Below are 7,501 nucleotides of genomic sequence, written 5' to 3' on the forward strand. Positions count from 1 at the left end.
TTGGAATCTTTTATCTGCAGTGTTTAATGTTTAGAACAAGGAAACAAATGCTATGTCAACAGTATCTTTCAATCATATGAGGTCAAAACCTGCAACGGCCTGTTTAAGAAAACCCTCCTTAAGTAAACATTTGCTAGTGCAGGCCCCATGGAGCTTTTCAAAGACTGCTTCTGCCTTCAAGCCAGGCCCATCCACTGCCACGGGTCTGGCTCCCCCAGAAAATAAAGTCTGTGAAAAACCGGTGTCAAAGACGAACAGGACAGAGAGAAACAAAAACAGGATAAATTGCATCTTCTTGTTCCTTTTTTTTATGTTTTCCCTCCTCCAAAAATTTGCTAAATTTTCAAGACATTTAATTATTTCTCCAGGAAAGGTAATTCTATTTTATGAATGCAAAAAGAATATAGAGAATGATCTGGCCCGAAATGTCAATAGAGGCAAAACTTGAGAAACTTTAGTCTAGAAAGACCATACAGCACAATGTTGCTCCAGAAAACTTGCTATGATGATGGAATTGTTCTAGACCATGCAGCAGCCATTAGCCTCATGTGTCCATTGAGTACTTCAAATGTGTCTTCAAGTGCAACTGAGGAACCAATTTTTGATTTTATCTTATTTGGGTTCATCTCAATTTCTGCGGCCACAAGTGGCTGTGGGGCTACCATGTTGTGCAGAGCAGGTCTAGGGAAGGAAGCAAGAAGGATGGAGCCTAAAGGAAGTTTGATCTTTAAAGCTTTGTTAGCGTGCATCAGGGAGCAGCAAGCTGGAGTGTCCATAAGTCACCTGGGAGCTGGAGATGAGACCCATGAGCAGCATGTCCCAGGCTGCCCTGAACTTTCTCCATTGTGCAATGGAAGCTCCATGTCCTGGGAACCCCATCGGTCCTGAAAAAACCACCCTTGCTTGAGTCCCATCCCAGAAGTTTTAATTCAGTGAGTCCGGGCTGGCATCTGGAAATTAGCTGTTTTACAGTGTTTCCAGGTGGTTCTTCTATACACATGGTTTGAGAGTCATAGCCAGTGAGCCAATTCAGGGAAGCCACAGGGAGCGGGCACAGAGGAGGAAGGAAAAAGTGGGTTGATGGGTGGCTTGTATTTTGGCCGTTAGGCACCTTCTCCCCTGGCAGACCTGCCCCAGGCCATCCTAGAACTAGCATCCTTTCTGGGAGAAACAGGACAGCGCGGGGTGAAGATCAAGCTCAGCTCTCACACCAAGGAGACCTGTTAAAAGAGCAGGCTCCTCTGCTATCCCAAGGAAGGACCTCCCTTCCCGGAGACTATGGAATGTTCTGCCCCTTTCATACAGCCTCTGTGCTCAGACTCTTGCTGGGAGGAGTGAAAACTGAAGAATCTTAATACCCCCTGGGGCTCGGGACACGCCTCTTTCTCTACCACTGAGTTTCAAAAAGGCAGGAGGGGCAATAAAGCCAAATAAGCTTTACTCATCCCTTATGATTCTAGGTCTGTGTCAAGCCTCCTTCTTTCAGAAAAAAAGAACCTTCTAGATCTTTCTCTGAGACTAAAAGCTCAATTCTTAGACTAATTCAGATCCCTATAAAATTTTCATGTCTATTTAAACAAATATTATATAATACATCCAAGTATTATTTTTCCAGATTTGCATGGAGGAAAAGGGAAGCAGAAACCAATGACAACAAAACAAGTATGTGTGTGCCAGACACTGTTATGAAAACCCAGCAGGTATTGTTAACCCATTAAATCCTTTCAAAGTTTTAGGAACAGGTGCTGCTCTTACCCTTTATTTACTGAGAAGGATACAGTAGCATAGAGAGGTTAAATACTCTAGCCAGGAAACACAGCCAGTATGGGCAGGAGCTTGGCCACCCACCCAAGCAGTTGGTTCCAAAATTGGCACCAATGTGCTTTACACTTTTCAAAGATATTAAGTGACTTGCCTGAAATTAAGTGGTTGGTCCATATTCAGAGCCGGAACCTGAGCCTATAGAACTCTAAGTTCTGGGTGCCTTTGTGGATAAGCCAGGGTTGGAGGAAACTGTAGGTCAGAATAGGAGCCTGGGGCCACCGGGCAGAGGTAGAACAGTCAGTGCCAAGCTCAGGGCAGGCAGGCAGGTATAGGGAAAATGGAGTGGCCCTGTCTTTATTCGCCTCCCTCTGCTAGCCTCTACAGTCACCACCTGGGGCCTGGTTTTCCTTCTAGTCTTCATTGCCCACACGTGACATCATGTTGGTGCAAAATGAACTTGGAAGAGTGAGCATGGGGCACACACAGATACCTGGGGCTGAGAGGCGAGAGCACAGGGCATGGGCACCTATAATTGTGGACATCTGGGGCATGCATGGAGCATGCATAGCTATAGGTATGGCACGAGAGGGAAACCAAGAGAGAATGCCAGAGAGGAGAGAGAAGAGATTTCCTGGGGGCTGGGGGACTTAGTTGCTACCAGCCTCCATGTACCCCAGCCTTCCTCATGCCAGCCTCCCTGTCGACCTCCCTGCCTGCTGGTCTGCCTGTATCGGGTTCCCTGCTTCAGAATTAAAGGTCTGTCACATTTACCAAGAGTTCCAGGATTTCTTTATCCATTTGCCCAAATCCACAACGAACCTGCCTGCCCTAGGATGGCTGCACTACTCAGGGGTTGTCTGCATGGGCTGGAAGCGCAATTAGATACTATGCAGCTGCTCCGACCCTAGCTTCTGCAGGAAGCCCTTTGATTTTAGGACAGACTGTGTATTTGAAAAAATCTGTCCCTGGTCCTGGGGTGTTTGATTAACCCTCTTTGGAAGTTGTTGCCCTTATCTCTGGAGCCTTCCTTAACTCTCCCAAAGTCCCTGGCTGCACTGTCCAAAGAAATCTGGCCTTTCTTCTCCAAAGAAATCTGGCCTTTAACCCCAACTCCTGGGAGGTCATCGCCAAGCTGTTGTAATGTCCTGCCTGATGAAAGTGTCTTTGTCTACCTGGGCCTTAGGCCAGCCAGACAGGAACTTGGTGATTCAGGGTGGGGGCTTTTGGTCATGCAGTATTGATAGACCTCCTGAGGCTGTTGACTGAAGTCGGCCTGTAGGTGCCAACCATGTCAACTGGCTGAGCCCCAATAAAGATTCTGGACACCAAGGCTTCCGTGAGTATCCCTGGGAGGTTATAATCCACATGTATCGTCACCCCCCTAAGAAGAGGGCAACTGTAAGTTCCACATTTGCTAATTTCCTGGACTCCACTTTATATGCCTATCTCAATCTCTTTACTCTGGTTGTAACAAACCAAAACTGTGAGCATAACATTTGGTGGTTTCTGCTAATTCTAGAGAATTTGTAAACCTAAGGGTGGCTGTGGAGACCCACAATTTTTAATGGGTGTCAGAAACGAGTGGGGCTTCTGGACAGTTGCCCTTATCTTTGCAAACAGAGAGCCTCCCTCTGAAAAAATGCATGGACTTCTGGGAGGAATTCAGCCTCGAAGGAGGTACCCCAGCTTAAAGCCAGGTGCAGTAAAACCTTCCCGACTGTGTACCAAGTCATTTCGGTCAACCCTGACATTCAGAGATGGGGGTCTGCTGTTGAAATAAACCTACTCCTGGGCCTCTCTGATGGTGCAAGGGGTTAAGATGCAACCTATGAAGCTGTCCGCAGCCTCTGCAGCACGAATTCGATCCCCGGGCAGGGAGCTACCCACATGACCTAGCAGATCTCTCCTGTCTCACCTGCTGCTCCCCTCAGCAGTGTATTTCAGTCAGTCTGCCTGTTCTGTTCCCCACTCTGTTTCTGATGAATCCTCTCACCCCCCATACCTCTGGCCTATACCCCAATTCTTGTGTGCATAAATAAATCTTTAAAAAAAAGAAGAAATGAACCTACCCCTGAGTCCTCAGCAAGTTAGGGATAATGAGGCAACTTTAGGGGCAGTGCAGGCAGGGACTTCAGGAGACTTAAGGAAGGCTCCAGAGATAAGGGCAACACTTCCAAAGGGGGCTAATCAAACACCCCAGGAACAGGGATAGAGGATGTTCCTGGACAAGAGCAATAAAGAAAAGAATGCTAAGATAAGGGCTGGGACACAGAGACTTAGTTCTGAGCACAGAGACACTAAGGTAGTGAGTGATACCACCAACCTGGGAGTCCCACTTCATTTCTGTTCCCTTTCTCCTTAATAAACTTTTTCTTTCTCTAAACAAATCTGCCTCTTCTTGCTTGCTTGCCTGAGCATCAGCAAAGTTCCTGCCTTGGCTTCGTGAGACACCAGCCCTTGGTGGTCTAGTGGCTAGGACTCAGAGCTACTGTTGCAGCCTGGGACCTGCTCCTGGCTGGGAGACTAGGCCTGAAAACCTGAAATTATGGTATCACCCCTACAGCGTAACCCCATACAGCTTAATCAGTCCTCATTCATAAAGAAAACAGCTGAACAAAGATGGATAAGCATCAGAGGAAAACCAAAGACACAAATGGAAGGGGGAGATTGTTGACTGACAGGGGTAATTTGGGGGAAAGAAATTCAGAACTTTTAATCTACTGTCCTCAGAGAGATTTCATATTCTTCTGCCCATAAACAGGTTGTTACAGGAAAACTTGAACAGGCTGTATTACAAAAAAAAAAAAAAAAAAAAATCATCAGAAGGCCAAAAGGAGCAAGTTTAAAAATGTGACTACCTACCTGCTTCACATTTACAGAAGCGTCAGAAGACACAGTCAAGAAAGTCTCCCAGAGCGATGAATAAAAAGTTTATGAAAAAATATGCTAGAAAATTTCATAATAATTTATAGAAAACTGACTGCGGATGTCTAGTAGCTACAAAACAGAAGTCCTAGAACAAAGATAATGGAGGGGCTGCAATGATAGAATATAATAATAATAAAAAAAAATCCTGAGCAGGACATGAGTCTTCAGCTGAACAGGCCACCAAATGTGGGTAAAAGTTGACCTCATGCTCTGAAGTTGCTAGAATTTGCTTGAGGATAAGCTGACGCAGGACAAAGAAGACATCCGAGAGACCAGCCAGGACAACGTGCATGGTGATGGAGGATAAGGATAGAAAGGTTGGAAAGGAGGTGCCACAAGACCAGAAACCTGGCTCACACAATGCCTGGGGCTGGAGGTAGGGTAGGAGTGTTAGGGGGAGAGGATGTCCTGAGCCAACTCCATACAGGCTTTGTGGACTCCACCCCGACTCCATCAAGACACTGCGAACTACAAATCCCATGATCCCCAAAGGGAGGGTGCGAGGACCTGAGGTCGGAGTTAAGCAACTATGTTCTCTGAGTACTTAACTGGCCATGTGGCTGGGGAGGGGGGGCAGGGGTCGTTCTCTTGGCCATGCAGCGTGCTCGGTTTTTCGCCAGATCAGAGGGTTATTGGAATTCCAGGTTGGCGGACCAGGTAGGATGCATTTACGAATTTATCTCCTTCTTTTTCTCCCTGAGTTATTCATTTCCCTATTTTCCCTTCCCTCGTAAATAAACCTTTTGTGTGTGTGCAGTTTAGCATTAATAAGTCCCCTTTAAGCACGCGGGTGAGGACCCACAGACAGACAACCCGTTTTATATCGGGGCTGCCCTGTAACAGGAGGGGTTAACATAAGTCATTAAACCAGCTGTAGGAACTGAAAATCCTGAGCCCCGAGGCACAGACCCAAGCAGATTGTCAGATGCTGTTAGTGACATCGGAGGGGTGCAGAGGCAAAGTTATGGAGATTGAGGGCCACTGTAGATTCTCAGGTCCCTTCCAAATTCTACATAGTTATTCAAAATCAACAACCACTCCAAGAAGGATGAGCCCCTCCCAAAAAGAAGACTATTATCAGTGTAATCTCCACACTGGCCCCAGAGCAGCCCTCTTTTCTGCCCACCTGTGACTATGCAGGTGCTTTTTTTTTGCCAACTCTCTCCCTCTGCAGGGCAGCAGCCTCCTGCCCGCCTGTGACCTGTACCCTACCACGGCTTCTCTGCACTGACCTCCCTCAGTGAGGCAGCTCTCCTCAAGGCCGCCCGCCTGTGACCATGCAGGCCTCTCTCTTAGGAAACCTGTCCCTTTCAGGCAGCTCTTTCTGCCCATCTGTGCCTATGCAAGTGTCTTTTATTCTTCTCTCCCTTTTATAATAAACCTGCCTGTTTGGATATAACTAACGTCTCTGTGTGGTGGAGAAACTCACCTGGGAAACTTGCCAGTGGGAGTGAAAGGGGAGCTCGGTGTTACCCAAGGACCCTACTCTCCAAACCCAATGACTCCAAAAATGACTTCAATGAGACAAATGAAAGAAATCCCAGGATAAAGAAATCCCAGCATAACAGCTGTTCCATCGGTGCAAAAAACAGTTGGTCCAAATGATGGCATCGAACAAAGAGGAGGAGGAAAAGCCTGGGTTGCTCAGTGATGTGGTGAAGGTGGGGTATGTTTTCTGTATTAACAAGAAAACAATTAAAGACAAATAGAAACTCCAAGACAGTTCCCCAAGCTGAATAAGAAAGTCGTGATTCAGGTATGAATTGACGACATGCTGAGCTGACTGTGAGTGACAGAGGGAGCCCCTGAAAAAAAAGTTGATTCAGGGGGACTTTACAGTCAGTTTCCATCTGTGGCTCAGGCTTAGTATTAATAATAGCTCCAGGTCCTTTCCTGGGTCCAACTTCCCTAACTGGCTCATAACTATAGCTTTACTGTTTGTCCTCAGTCTCTATGCAGAGACAAGGCAAGAAATGTATCACTGATGTTGACATGGTGGTGGAAGAACTATAGGGAGTGGACCTGCCTGGTGGCCTGGGGTTAAGTCTCAGCGCTATCACCACTGTGTCCTAAGTTTGATCCAGGCCAGGAACTGACCCACATATGGCGCAGCAGACCTCTCCTGCCTCACCTGCTGCTCCCCTTAGCAGTGTATTTCAGTAAAATCCACCTGTTCTGCTCTCCACTCTGTTTCTGGTGAATCCTCTCACACATACCCCCCACACCTCTAGCCTACACCCCAGTTCTTCTATGCAAAAAAAAAATCACACTGTCCAAAAATTAACAACAATGTAAGAAAATAAATAAATTTAATTTTTTAAAAAGATCTTTCCTCTGATCATAAAATTTATGTCAAATCTCTGCCACCAGAAAAAATTCCACCCATCCTTTGAAAAACCACTGTTTTGTGTTTGAGATAAAACACAAGAAAGTTTGGAAACAATAATTGTAGGCCCCAAATCTTCTTGTGAATTACAGAAATAGGACCTGCTTCTCTTCTTTTAAATGATACTCATTCCTTTTCTCCCCCAGCCTCCCCATCTTAGCTAAGCTATTTAGAATGGCTTCTGAAGTAGCCTGGGTGAGTTACCTGGTCAGGCTGGTTCTCTCCTACATACACAAGAGGTAGATGTATTGTTCAATTTCTTTTTTACTTTTCTTGATCTATCTGGTGCTTGTTTGATTACTTGCCAGCCTAGAAGAACCCAGAAGGTTCCGGGATAACTTCCTCTGTACCTAACACTATAGTCAAATCCACCTCCTCTCATCTACCATCCTAACCCCTGCAGTCTTGAGGGTGTTCTCTGGA

This window comes from Talpa europaea (assembly GCF_964194135.1).
Source record: "Talpa europaea genome assembly, chromosome: 12".
Classification (NCBI taxonomy): Eukaryota; Metazoa; Chordata; class Mammalia; order Eulipotyphla; family Talpidae; genus Talpa; species Talpa europaea.